The 14326-nt window shown below is 38.8% G+C and overlaps 1 protein-coding gene and 1 pseudogene across 10 annotated transcripts in view; both read right to left on the bottom strand.

Moving 5' to 3' along the window:
• The window catches only part of dtn (transmembrane protein 132C dtn), a 597671-nt gene that overhangs the window by 242191 nt on the left and 341154 nt on the right, over window positions 1-14326 (bottom strand). The window lies entirely within an intron of this gene.
• LOC137247626 (uncharacterized) lies at window positions 10968-12126 on the bottom strand (annotated as a pseudogene).

The following is a 14326-nucleotide window of genomic DNA, read 5'->3' as shown; positions in this document are numbered from 1 at the left end:
TATGTGTTTCGGGCAATTCCTCAAATCCATGAAATTCTCCGGACAAAGAAAGTATAATAACAAGGTTTTTGATTGTACTGGGCGAATATGTGGTTGAGCCTTCGGAAACTGGGCTTTTAAAATCAAGATTTTCGGAATCGGAACTTTCGGAATTAAAATTTTTGGAATTGGAATCTGAATTTTCGGAATCTGAGTCTTGCCCTGAAATTTTGGGAACTACTTTCTTGTTTCTAAGAAACATATGCAGTAGGAAGCAAAGAAGAAATATTTAAACTGATTAAATTCGAATTTGTAGAAATTGCTTACGAAAATTTAACAGAAATTGAAATCGAATTGAATGTTGATGTGAAATTGAAAGAATTATCCGGCAATTTAATGAAAGACTGAATATTTAATGATAAATTGAATGTATATAGAAGTAATTTAGATTAAATTGATTTCAAAGGAAAATATTTTATTTTGGTAAAAGGACTTGGCTGTTGATAACGGACGCACCGCACCGCTTTTATTAAAATTGTATGGTTTTATTTTTATAGATACGGGCGCACCGCATCTTTTCAAACTTGTAATATGAATGTCCTCGGACGCACCGGGATTAAAAAAAATTTCGTTGGTTGTTCACGGAACCACCGTTTACGCAAAAAAAAATCTTTTTGGTTAATTACGGAACCACCGCTTTATGTAAAAAATATTAGTCATGTTGCCCACTGTAGGGCAGAGTGGGACTAAAACCGGAAAATATATAATTTATTTAATTTGTTTTTGAACATGGTAACTGTTTTAAAAAATTTTTTCTCAGAAAATTTGCCAGCTGAACTGGTTTAAGAAACTTAAAAATTTTCCCGTATTTTTCCAACTCTGACCCACCGTGCCTTCCCGTAAGTTCACACATGTATATATGTAATTGGATTCATTTAACGCTTTAGGTAAAGTGTATATATATAATGTAAAGTATTTTGCAATAATTGTGAAAGTAGAAAAGTGAGAAAATATATGTAATATAACTATGTTTTAATTTTAATATTTATGATGCGTATGAAAAATGTAATTTTAGATAAATATTTATGTATATGAATATAAAAAATGATTTTCGCACACTGTGCGTTATACCGACTTTGCTTTACCGCTTGATGCTCTGTTGCTGCGCTTGGAGTTCTGCTACCAAAGATTATCGAAAATAAAGATGTTGCAGGCGCAAACTTCGGTGGAAAGAAGCGGAGCGTAACAAAATTCTAGTAGGTTACTTTCACCACACCAAAAACTTTGACACAATTTTTAACATAATTTAAGCACAGAAATACACTGATTGGAGTTTTAGAGAGTAAAAATGTGAATTCTGAACACATTAGCCGAATAAAGAGTGTACAAAGAATTGTTAAATAACAAATACAGACAGTGGTAGTTTAACAAATTCTGCTGTGGTAAGTGGTGAATGTGACCTACTAGAATTTTGCTTTGGCTATTTGGTTTTTTCCTTTGGTGTACGGTGGTTTTCCGTTATTGTGGTGGCGTGGCTAGTGCCGTTTTTTCCACTAGTTATTTTGGTACAGTTTCAGTTTTGATTTTTACCGTTCAAAATTACAGTTTTTGTATTACTTCTGCTGCCGATTAGTTGGATATTTTGTTACAGTTTATCCTTTTCTAATTATTTCCGTACTTTTTTTAAGTCTTTTTATTATATTTTTCTGTTAAATGCTTTTATTTCTTCTAATTGTTCTGCACTAGCCACGGCCAAAGAAACCACCACCACTGCCATATTTATGATGGATCCTTGAAAATTTCAATTTTTAATGTAGGTTTTTTTTTGAAAATGTTTATGTTTTAATAAGTTTTGTAATTCATAGTTTTGTATTTTTTTGCTAATTTTTTTGATTTTGTACTTTTTTTTTGTAGAGATTTTTTAAATGTTTTTTATTTTTTTTTAATGGTTTGTTTTTTTGAATTTTATAATTTTTTTTTGCAATTTTTATAGTTTTTTAAAGAACATTTTTTTTGTGTAGTTTTGAGAACTTTAATGTTTTTTTCGAAAATTTTTGCATTTTTATAATTTTTTTGTAATGGTTTTTACATTTTGTAATTTTTATTGTAGATTTTTAAATGGTTTAAAAATTTTTTTGTAGGGTTTTTGTAAGTTATGTATTTTTTTTTTTGGATTTTTATGGTTTTTTTTTGTAGATTTGTAAATTTTTTTTTTGTAAATTAAATTTTAATTCTTTAGATAATTTTTTAATTTTTGGTTAATTCATTTTTAATTAATTTTTGATTTTAGGTTTTTAGCATTTTTAAGTTTTTAAGAGGCCTGTCCTTCCCCACTATGGCCGCCATTCCGAGGCCCGGCGTCACGGTCACCATGAAAGGTTGGCTTTTCGTCGCCAACCATTTCTGATGGGTAACTGATGGGATTATACTCACGCTTGTGGGTATGCAGCCCACTTGCACACCTGCACACACACAACTCTTAAATTTTCCTTTTTATTTATTCCAAATTAGTGTACTTAGTTTAGTTTTTGAGTTAGGTTTTATTAAGTGTAACTTTAGTTTTTATAATTTGTACAATAGATTCACTTATCCTTTAATTTACAACTTATACGTTCGTTTCTTTATTTTAAGCAATAAAGTATAGTTAGTTTTTTTGATTTAAAACTTAGTCACTTAGTCTTTTACTTTTTCTTAAACGCTCGTCACTCAGTTTTATTTAATTACTCTTAGTTTTTGATTTTAAAACTTGCGCGTGCGGAAGTGTCGACCGGTTACTTCAACTATGCAAAAACGACTTCAGTCGCGCTCGTTTTTCACCCACGCTCAGCGGCCATCATTTTTCATTGCTGAATGCAATTGGCCCTGCTGAGTGCAATTGGCATTGCTGTTCAGGAACAGCTGACAACGATGCCATTTGCTCTCAGGGGTGTGTTTAGTGTGTAAAGGCTGGGTAACGCAGTGCGGTTATATTGCATAATGTGCCGTGGTTGACTGTATAATAAGCTTTTCATAAGTCCAGCGCTACGAGAACTTCTGTGGTGGGGTTTTTGATTAAATCCGCAATTTATCTGCGTGTTTTGACGTTTAGCGCGGTGGTAGTGGAACTCGATACAAGATCTGTGCGAATATTCGAAATTTCCCGACCTTTCGAATAGTTCGAATATCTTAAATAATTCAAATAAATGGATGGTTTTAAAATTTTTGGCAATCATTTTTCCCATACATGTAATACTCCTATATTGCTACAAAAGGCTAGGTACATTCCCAAACATCAGAGTGCCGATATATTGCTGTTTAAATGTTTTTGTTTTTGTATTCAATAATCGAATGCACCTAAATTTAAATTTTTTCTTGTCACACTTATTCTGCTACAATCACAAAAATTGTATAGGCTGTCTTGTTTTGATTTCAAATTCAAAACACATTGCGAGCATTTTCTATTAGCAATATAAGAGTATTACATATATGATTTTTCCGAAGATTTAGGTATAATAAAAATTGACATTACGGCAAACAGGTAAGGTGATTGATTCAATACTTGGATTCCACAGACATTGAGCCTCGGGACTATCCTTTTCAGAGATGGAAAAAATAATCAATAAAATATCTTTTGTTATCACTGATGGGTAGACGTTATTTGCTCATTCCATCTACGTCTGTTGGGAGTAAGCGGCTTTTTTCTACTGCTGGAAACATTGTGACTGAAAAACGAAATTCATTATCATGTAGAAATTTTAAATATTGAATGATCGTGGTGCGCCTTCTTTTATTTGAATGGCTGATTTTTGTTTTTTAATTTTGTATAACAGCTGTTATACGAGGTGAAAACTCAGAACTTCTAAAATATGAAAAACCTCGTATTTCCGAATTTTCGCAACCAATATAAAAAATCTTAATATTGCTGTGAAGGTGGTTAAATGGCCTTTATTTTAATTTACATATATTTAAAGAAAAATTTGGCAAAACCCCAGTTTAAAGGAAAAGGTGCGTTATTTTTACCAAAAATTTATTTGAATCAACGCAATTTCCAGTTGGTAAAACTATTGAATATTAAATAAATCATAAAATTGCATTAAATGTGCTATTTTCACATCAAAGCACTGCGTTTTTATACTTTTGAGCTCTTAACAGTACATATATCCACTGTGCTTCCCATCAAATGATGGTCATCAAGTGTGCGATGCTTTTAAAGTGAGTAAATGAGAACAGTTGAGATTTAGCACTCATTCAATATCATCAAATATTTGATAAAAGTGTATAATACCAGCTATAAAATAAAAAAAAATGTCTGAAAAAGAATGTGAAGCAATTCTGCAATCGAACTTTTGTTTTGTGTGCGCTAAATTTAGTATTATAACAAGTTTGGTAAATACTACTCCAGTAGTGGAATCACTCAATACGCAGTATTTTGATCAGCCGATTATAAAAGGCGAGTCGGGGGCTCCCAACAAGATATGCCGAACCGGCTATAACCATTTACAAAAATGGTCTACAAAAGAAATTAATCAATTGCCCTTTGGAGTTCCTGCAATTTGGTATAAACCAAGTAATTATGTACTTAGATACAGTATTGCATATGACCATGATATAACTATTTTTTTAGATATACATAACAGAAGCACTTGTCATCTATGTTTAAATTACCATATTGGTGATGACGGATAAAACGTCGCAAAAGAGAGTGCATTGAAAGTTTGTATGTGCGACTGCCAAGGCCACATAGCCATAACATTCCCGCACCTCCCAGAAGAAGCCCTTGTCAAGCAACGCTGGAAACAGCTTCTGTGAATATTCCATACGAAGGTGATGAGACATTTGTTCCATTTGAATCCACTGGATGAGTGAGGCTCATTAAACAACGGAACGGGAGTTAGATGAACTGGTGAGAAAACTCGCCCTATCAAAAAGACAATCCGAAGAATTGGCACAATTCTTGAAGTATGGAAACCACTTGGCATCAGATGTAAGAACATCGGGCTATCGTGACAGGCAAGCATCTTTTAAACAATATTTTACTGTAAATGATGCTAACTCGTTTACCTATTGCCATGATGTCGCCGGATTGATGAACGAGATGAGTATAAATCATAATCCACCCGATTGGCGCCTCTTCGTAGATTCTAACAAAGCCAGTTTAAAAGCAGTCTTGTTATACAAAGACAAAAGTATCCCACCAGTCCCACTAGCGTACAATACAGAGAGGCTTGAAACATACAACAACTTGAAAGGCCTTCTCAATTATATGCAGTACGAGCAATTCCAGTGGAGAGTATGTGCAGACATGAAAGACATGAAAGTAGTAGGACTGCCACCGTCTGGATGGCCAAGGAATACGTGCTTTATTTGTTTGTGGGATACGCGTTATACCGGAGACCAATACAATAAAAAAGATTGGCCACTTCGATACGAATATACTGTTGGGAAAGCAAACGTAAGCAAACAGTCCTCTAGTAAGTCGTGAGAAAATCTTGATTCCGCCATTACATATAAAATTGGAACTAGTAACAAACTTTATCAAGTCATTCATTAAAACCAATGATGTCTCAAAAGCGTGCCTGAGACAAATGTTTCCTAAAACTTTTTGCGCCAAAATCGAAGCAGGTTCGTATTTAAGTTACATATTCACATGCCTTTCATTTATAGATTTTTATATATTTTAATACAACAAAAGGCGAAGATTTCAGTAAAACCTTAGATACTAATGCTGCGATTGCTAGGGGTGCGTTCAAGGTTGTTATTATTAAGATTCTTGGAGATCAGCGTGATGACAGTTTTCGAGTGTGTCAATAACCTAGTGGAAGTGTTTTCAAAAGCACACGTTCATATGTCTTTCATTTGATGTATGCTCATCTCGACTGGTTAGAGAGACAACTTTCTACCGAATCTGATGAACAGGGAGAACGTTTCCACCAAACAGCTATACCAATGGAGTATCGATACAAAAGCAAAAAGGTTGGTGGCTAAGGTTAGCTGAGGAAAGCTTGGACGAGGACCAGAAGGAAATTGACGCTGACCAAGGCCTTAACGGTGTATATTAAGAAAATAATCTTGTTTCAAACAGTATGTAAAATCATTTGTAATATGTATATCTCTTAATAACAAAAATACAAGTTTAGCTGCAGTTCTACTATGTAGTCAAGCTTTATTTGATTTAAATGTACAAAATTTTTATGTAGGGACTGGCTTAGTTGTCGTTTTTACACACATTTAAATTATGGCATATATGAGCGTCATGTTGTTGTTGTTGTTGTAGCAATGCTCGCCCCACCTTATAGCCGCGACCGATCACAAATTGTCATCAATATCCTCTAACGGGAGTCCAAGGAAACTTGCCGTTTCAACAGGGGTGGACCATAAGGAAAGGGGTGTTAGAGGCGTTGGTTCCACATTACAATTAAAGAGATGGTTGGTGTCATGTGGGGACACATTGCAAGCGGGGCATATATTTTGTATGTCGGGGTTGATTCTGGATAGGTAAGAGTTTAACCTGTTACAGTATCCAGAACGAAGTTGAGCAAGAGTGACACGCGTTTCCCTGGGGAGTATGCGTTCCTCTTCCGCGAGTTCTGGATATTTTTCTTCAAGTACTGGATTCACCGGGCAATTCCCGACATAAAGGTCCGCCGCCTGTCTATGGAGTTCACCAAGGACCTGCTTGTGTTTTTTCGCTTCATACGGCTGGGTTCTCAGGTGCCGTATTTCCTCAAAATGCTTACGGAGATGACTCCTTAGGCCCCTAGGCGGTGCTGGTTCGTCAATCAGATGTCTGTTGGGATGCCCAGGTTTCTGGGTATTCAACAGAAACTGTTTGGTCAGCATCTCATTTCTCTCCCTGATGGGGAGTATTCTCGCCTCATTATGCAGATGGTGTTCTGGGGACATACGAAGACAGCCCGTGGCGATTCTGAGAGCAGTATTTTGGCAGGCCTGTAGTTTCTTCCAGTGGGTAGTTTTTAGGCTTGGCGACCATATGGGTGACGCGTAGCACGTAATCGGCTGGCTAATTGCTTTGTATGTGGCCATGAGCGTTTCTTTATCTTTTCCCCTGGTACTACCAGCAAGGGATTTGAGGATTTTATTACGGCTCTGAATTCTCGGAACAATTGCGGTTGCGTGCGCACCAAAATGTAGATCCTGATCAAACGTCACACCCAAGATTTTGGGGTGTAGGACAGTCGGTAGCGTAGTGCCATCGCCGTGGATGTTCAATATGGTCGACATTTGGGGCGTCCATGTTGTAAATAAGGTCGCGGAAGATTTAGTCGGTGACAATGCCAGGTTTCGCGAGGCGAAAAAACTGGAGAGATCAGGGAGATAGCCGTTTATTTTATTGCATAGCTCATCGATCTCTGGGCCTGGGCCTGTGGCCATTATTGTGCAGTCATCGGCGTAGGAAACGATTGTGACTCCTTCCGGTGGTGAAGGTAGCTTGAATATGTAGAAATTAAACAAAAGTGGGGATAGGACACCACCCTGTGGCACCCCTTGTTTAATTCTCCTTGGTTTTGATGTTTCATTTCTGAATTGCACCGATGCCTGCCGACCACCCAGATAATTTGCGGTCCACCTTTTAAGACATGGGGGAAGGGTAGACCCTTCCAGGTCTTGCAGTAACGAGCCATTACTGTTGTGGCCTTGGGGCTGGGCGCCCTTGGGCAAGCATTGGAGTATCCGGATGATTTGGGTTTGCGACCTGGCAACATGGCGCGATGAAACCCGTCGAGGGGTTGCCGTCGCAGAGTCATAATTTGTTGGAGCACAGTGGACATAAGTACTGTTAAGAGCTCAAAAGTATTTGAGTGCTTTGATTTGAAAATAGCACATTTAATGCAAGTTTATGATTTATTTAATATTCAATAGTTTTACCAGCTAGAAATTGTGTTGGTCAAAATAAATTTTTGGTAAAAAAAACGAATTTTTTCGCTTAAACAGGGGTTTTGCCAAATTTTTCTTTAAAGATATGCATATCAAAATAAAGGCCATTTAACCACCTTCATAGCAATATTAAGATTTTTATATAGGTTGCGAAAATTCGAGAATATGATGTTTTTCATATTTTCGAATTTTTGACTTTTCACCTCGTAATACAGCTATTATACTAAATTTCTCAAAAAAGAATTCAGCCCTTCAAATAAGGGAAAAGAGCGGACCACGAAACATTTTTAATTTGTGAACGCGTTAACAAAAAAACAAAAATAAAATTTCGAAATGTTGAATTTCGAACTTCGAAAGCCGATATCTATTTTTTGGGGGCTAACTTAGGAAAACGAAGATAGGACTTTTTATACTTAAGCCTCAATCTCCTCAAAAAACTTGGTTTGGTCCAATACCCAGAAAAAAGTTGATTTTGTAACATAGTGTAATATATACTGTTCGAAATGTTATTTATAAAATTTAACATCAATTTTTAATAATTTTTTTTAAATAAATAATATTTTAAGTTCATTATATTTTACACGATCACTACAATAAAATGGTCCCCGAACTATTCAAATCCTTCGAACTATTCGATATTCGCCTCGACCCTAAGGATTCGATTCGAATCGAATGGGATTCACACACTCCTTTCTGGATAGACTTATCTTTATTTGTCTGCCTGGGTCAGACCTCTAAAAAACATAAGGAAATATAGACCAAAACAATGATATATCAATTTAAACAATCGAAGACCAAATAACCAAGTTAAAATTAAAATACAATCTCGGCGGCATTTATAAGGGTAAAAAGATATAAAAAAAAATTATTGGAGCTTGAAATTTAGTGGCGTTCTTTTGCAACTTTTTTTTTTTCAACCAAGTCCAAGGTACATCCTACATGCATTTTTTCACATCGCTAAAAAAAATTTATTTGAAGTTGAGATGTGAGTTTTTAAGTTCCATTTGGAATAATTATTAATTATAATAATATATAATTATTATTCCTCTGTATGACCTAAACTGCATTTATGTTTGTCTTGTTTATTGATGGAATTTTTTTAATTAGTTCAGTAAATTAAAAAAATACTAAATTTATTTCATATATGTATATTTGTTTGTAGTAAAAGATAGATTAAAACTTAGCCCTTTTTAATATCTTAACTACTTATAAGAGGTCGTTATAATTCGAAGAGAAGTACTTGACACCATCAAATAGACTTAAAAATAAACCAATTATACATAAATTGGCGAACGTCAATACTGTTGTTGTTGTGTTAACAGTGCTTCGCCCCATTCAATGGGCACGACCACTTACAAACTGTTATCAAAGTCCTCCAACGGTAGGCCAAGGAAACTGGCTGTTTCAACAGGGGCGGACCATAAATTGGTGTTAAGAGGTCTAGGTTCTACATTACAATTGAAAAGATGGGTCACATCGCATGCAGGACATACATTACATATGATTCTGGACAAGTAAGAGCTTAACCTGTTACAGTATGCAGAACGAAGTTGGACCAGGGTGATTCGTGTCGCCCTTGGTAATGTCTTTCTTCTGTAAGGGCGCTTCCTGGCAAAAGCGTTTACCGATTCTGTGTGAATTTGGCTTAGGGCCTGCTTATTTTGCCTGGATTAAACAGCTGTGGTGGCAGGTGCCGGAGATCGGCATAGTGCTTATTAAGATGTTCCCTTAACCTCCGTGGAGGCAGGGCTAGATCAAGCAGTTGTCTGTTAGGATGTTCTGGTTTATGACAATTAAGCAAAAACTGCCTGTTCAGCATTTCGTTGTGCTCTTTAATGTTGAGCTCTTTGGCCTATGTAGGTTCGGGGGTCATAAGGAGACATCCAGTGGCAGTTCTGATAGCCTTTCCAGTATGTGTTTTTAAGACCAGGCGACCAAATGGTGACGCGTAGCTCATGAGCGGCCGGCCAATTGCTTTGTACGTGGTTAGCAATGTTGCTTTATTTTTTCCCCAGGTGCTGCCGGCAAGCGACTTGAGGATTTTGATGCGGCTTTGCACTTTAGATACAATTTCGGTGGCATGCGCCTTGAAGGTCAGAGTATTATCGAACTTTATCCCTAAGATCTTTGGGTGACTGACAGTCGGTAGTGTGACGCCATCAACGTGAACGTCCAAAATTTGCGCCATCTGTTCCTTCCACATCGTAAATAGAGTGGCCGCGGATTTTGACGGTGATAATGCCAAGTTACGCGAGGTGAAGAAACTAGAAAGATCGGGGAGATAGCTGCTTACTTTAGAAACTAATTCATCAATTGAAGGACCTGTTGCCATAATCGTGCAATCGTCGGCATAGGAGATGATTGCAACTCCTTCTGGTGGGGGAGGGAGTTTTGATATGTAGAAATTAAACAGAAGAGGGGATGGACACCACCCTGTTTAATTTTTCTAGGTTTTGAGATTTCGTTCCTAAATTGAACCGACGCTTTCCGACGATTCAGATAATTTGCGGTGCATCTTTTTAGAAAAGGGGGAAGGTGTGCGCCTTCTATGTTTTGGAGTAGCGTGCCGTGGTACACTGCGTCAAAATCTTTTGATAGGTCAGGTGCCACGAGCAACGTCCTATGATGGGATTTTACCTGATTTATTCCGTAATTAATCTGGGTGTTTATGGCATTTAGCGTGGTGGTGGTGCTATGCATTTTGCGGAAGCCATGTTGCTGCGTGGCTAGGCGAAGATTTGCCGCAAAATGACGGAGCAAAACGGTTTCCAATGTCTTCTCTACTGGCGAAAGGAGTGATATCGGTCGATATGACTCAACTTCCTTAGCTGGTTTGCCAGACTTTAGTAGTGGAATTATCCTTGCCATTGTTCAGAAATGACAAAGGACTTCAGTGGCAGGTTGATAACGTGCGTTAGGTAGTTTATTCCCTCAGCGCTAAGGTGTTTTAGCATTGGCATGGCTATTCCTTCTGGGCCTATTGATTTGGAGGGCTTGGTCTTGTGAATGGCTGCATCAACCTCTGTGGGGGTGATGGAAATGAGTGGCACGTCGTGTTTGTTTATGAGCCCGTCTGTGTGCACGATGTCTGGCCTTGTCCACAGAAGAAATTGTCATATAAATTGTCGGCAAAAGGCGCTCGCAAATTTCGTCGAATCAAATAAAGTTTTGTCCCCGAAGGCTATGGATACTTTATCGTTGTGTTTAGTAGGATTGGGCAGGGATGTGACGGTTGACCACAATTTACCAACACCCGCAGAGAGGTTGCAGTTCTTTAGATGCTCCTCCGATTTGATACTTTTGTGTTCATTTACCAGCCGTATGATATCCAAGTTGAGACTTCTAATATGGGGGTCTCTAGAGTCGGGATGTCTCGCCAGATCACGTTCTTTTGCTAAGTCTGCGGCTTCAGCCGGGAAATGGGGTATGATTTCAGCTATTCTACCGGGCGGAATAAAGCGTGCAGAAGCTGAAGTGATGACCTTGCGAAACGCACTCTCGCCTTGCCGGACATCAGTTGGAATGGGGAGAGCAGCAAAAGATTTATTAGTGACGGTTGTGTAGCCTTCCAAGTTAGCTTTTTTAAAATTAATAAAAGTCCGCTTTTCAGAGGTGATGAAATTGGCAATTCTCTGTATTGAAAGGAGTATGGGCAGGTGGTCAGATGCTAAAGTAAGCATCGGCTGCCATTCAACGCAACTCATGAGCCCTACGCTGACTATTGAGATGTCAGGTGAGCTGTGACAATTACCTGCAATTCTGGTGGGGGCATCGCCGTTTATCGTGGAGAAAGTCGTATTGTCTATTTGCTCTGCCAGCTGCCTGCCTCTGCTGTCGACTGGCAAGCTGGAAAGCCAGAGGTCATGGTGGGCGTTGAAATCGCCAAGGATAAGGCGGTTATTAAGGCGATAGCCACTTGGACAGCAGGTGGCAGGAGAAATATAGATGTTAATTATTTCTAGGTCAACATCGCCTGACCAGATGGTTATGCCTTGACTTTCTAAGGTATTATCCCCGCGACTGATGTTATCTTGAAATATACTATATTGCACGATGTGATGGGTGATAAAGCCAAGGTCACCACCATTACCCCTTTTGCGATCTTGCCTATGAATGTTGTAGCCATAGCAAGTTCGAAGGTCCGATCTGGCACTTAGCTTTGTTTCTTGAATTTGCGGCTATACAGATATTATTTTTATTCATGTAGTCTACTATCTCTGCGATCCTTCCGGTTAACCCGTTACAATTAAGTTGCAGAGTTCTGAAGTGCATCGGGGGGACAGTCGTCACTCTGCGAGTCAGATATGGGTGAAAGTGCTTTGAAGAATATAGGCTTTGTGGAGTGTGCCGTCCAATTCCTGCGGGAGACCTGGTGTCGATCAGTTGGTACGTGTGTTTTGGCAGCACGGTGCAACGAATGTACCGGTCAGACGGTGGCCGTTTCTATGAAGGTGGAATCGGCCAAACCATGAACTGTATTGGACCGATTTCGCGATCGTAAATACTCTAAGCTGGCATACGGAACACACGGTGTGGGGGACTAGGAGCTGATGAATGCTTCTTACACGAGCGTGTGTGTCGGAAAAGGGAGGGAGGGGCGGGGGGTAAAAGCTGGGGATCGGCATTGCTTCTGTCCATGCTACGTATTTTGTAGTGATGTGTTGCAGAGGCCGCGTTAAGTGGCGGCGCTGTTTGTCGCGAGCAACAGCGGACAGTTTGTGGGGTCTGCTGGGCAGCGTTGCTGCTAGAAGGTGGCGGAGGTACGTCTGAGGGTGAACCGCGGGACGTCCTTTGACGTGAACAGCAGGGAGCCACAAAGGTTTTGTAGAAACTTTGGGGCCGACGAACGTTAGGTTCCAACACAGAACATCCCGAACGCTGCAGCCATCTCTTACACGTGACACACTGGCAAGAGTGTGACCGTCTAAGATAAATCCTTTTCCGACATATGCAGTAGAACCACAGCCTGGGAACACGGTTAGGGCCGATGACTACACAATAATGGCCACAGGCCCAGGCCCACAGATCGATGAGCTTCGCAACAGAATAAACGGGTACCTCCCTGATCTCTCCAGTTTTTTCGCCTGGCGAAACCTGGCATTATCACCGACTAAATCCTCCGCGACATTAGTTACAACATGGACCTCCCAAATGTCGACCGTTTGGAACATCCACCTCGATGGCACTACGCTACCGACTGTCCTACACCCCAAAATCTTGGGTGTGACGTTTGATCAGGATCTACATTTTGGTGAGCATGCAGCCGCAATTTTGTTGTAATTTCAGTAAAAATTTGCATTTCTGAAATGACGAAATTCTATAGTACCAACAACTACAGTCGAATCCGCTTTTTATTACATTTTCTTACTGTTATCCCAGGTTTTTTAAATAATAAAATAACAAAATGTAAAATAAAATTAGAAGATTTTAGAGAAATTATCTTTCAGTTTAAAAGGTCAAACAGGCAGAGTAAAACTAACTTTTCTTGAAACTGTAGTTTAAATTCCCACTGAAACCCTGAGCCATATAATTCAATAAATTGCTCTTTTGGCTGTAAAGGTCGAATATTGGTTACTTTATATGAGGAATGCCAAAAAGAATAATTAATCTGGACTAACAAAATAATCCCCATCAACAAAAAGGAATGCTTTTGAATTTTATTATTCCACATAAGGAAGGCAAAATGGCATAATTAGTCCGGATTAATAAAAAGGAATAATGACTAAAAAGATTTATTCATCATTCAAAAAAAGGAATAAAAGCCTTCAATCCAAGAGTTAGTCCAGGAATGGGAATGTATGGATTGCATTCCGGGGTGATTGCATTCCTTAACAACTCTGGTTTGAAATACTGTAAAATACACGATCAAGATAAAACAATAGTTATTTTAATTCTGTCATCGTTTTTGCTAGCTATTTAAAAAAAAAAAAAGAGTATTGCAGTTTTTCTTTGCGCTGCTGTTGTAGCGATAAGCACTCTTCAGAAGGTTTTGAGAAGTGTTGTTGTTGTTGTTGTAGCAATGCTCGCCCCACCTAATAGCCGCGACCGATCACAAATTGTCATCAATATCCTCTAACGGGAGTCCAAGGAAACTTGCCGTTTCAACAGGGGTGGACCATAAGGAAAGGGGTGTTAGAGGCGTTGGTTCCACATTACAATTAAAGAGATGGTTGGTCATGTGGGGACACATTGCAAGCAGGGCATACATTTTGTATGTCGGGGTTGATTCTGGATAGGTAAGAGTTTAACCTGTTACAGTATCCAGAACGAAGTTGAGCAAGAGTGACACGCGTTTCCCTGGGGAGTATGCGTTCCTCTTCTGCGAGTTCTGGATATTTTTCTTCAAGTACTGGATTCACCGGGCAATTCCCGACATAAAGGTCCGACGCCCGTCTATGGAGTTCACCAAGGACCTGCTTGTGTTTTTCCGCTTCATACGGCTGGGTTCTCAGGTGCCGTATTTCCTCAAAAT

Source organism: Eurosta solidaginis, chromosome 4, assembly GCF_040869045.1.
Source record: "Eurosta solidaginis isolate ZX-2024a chromosome 4, ASM4086904v1, whole genome shotgun sequence".
In the NCBI taxonomy this organism is placed as follows: domain Eukaryota; kingdom Metazoa; phylum Arthropoda; class Insecta; order Diptera; family Tephritidae; genus Eurosta; species Eurosta solidaginis.
This window is presented reverse-complemented; position numbering and strand designations above follow the sequence as displayed.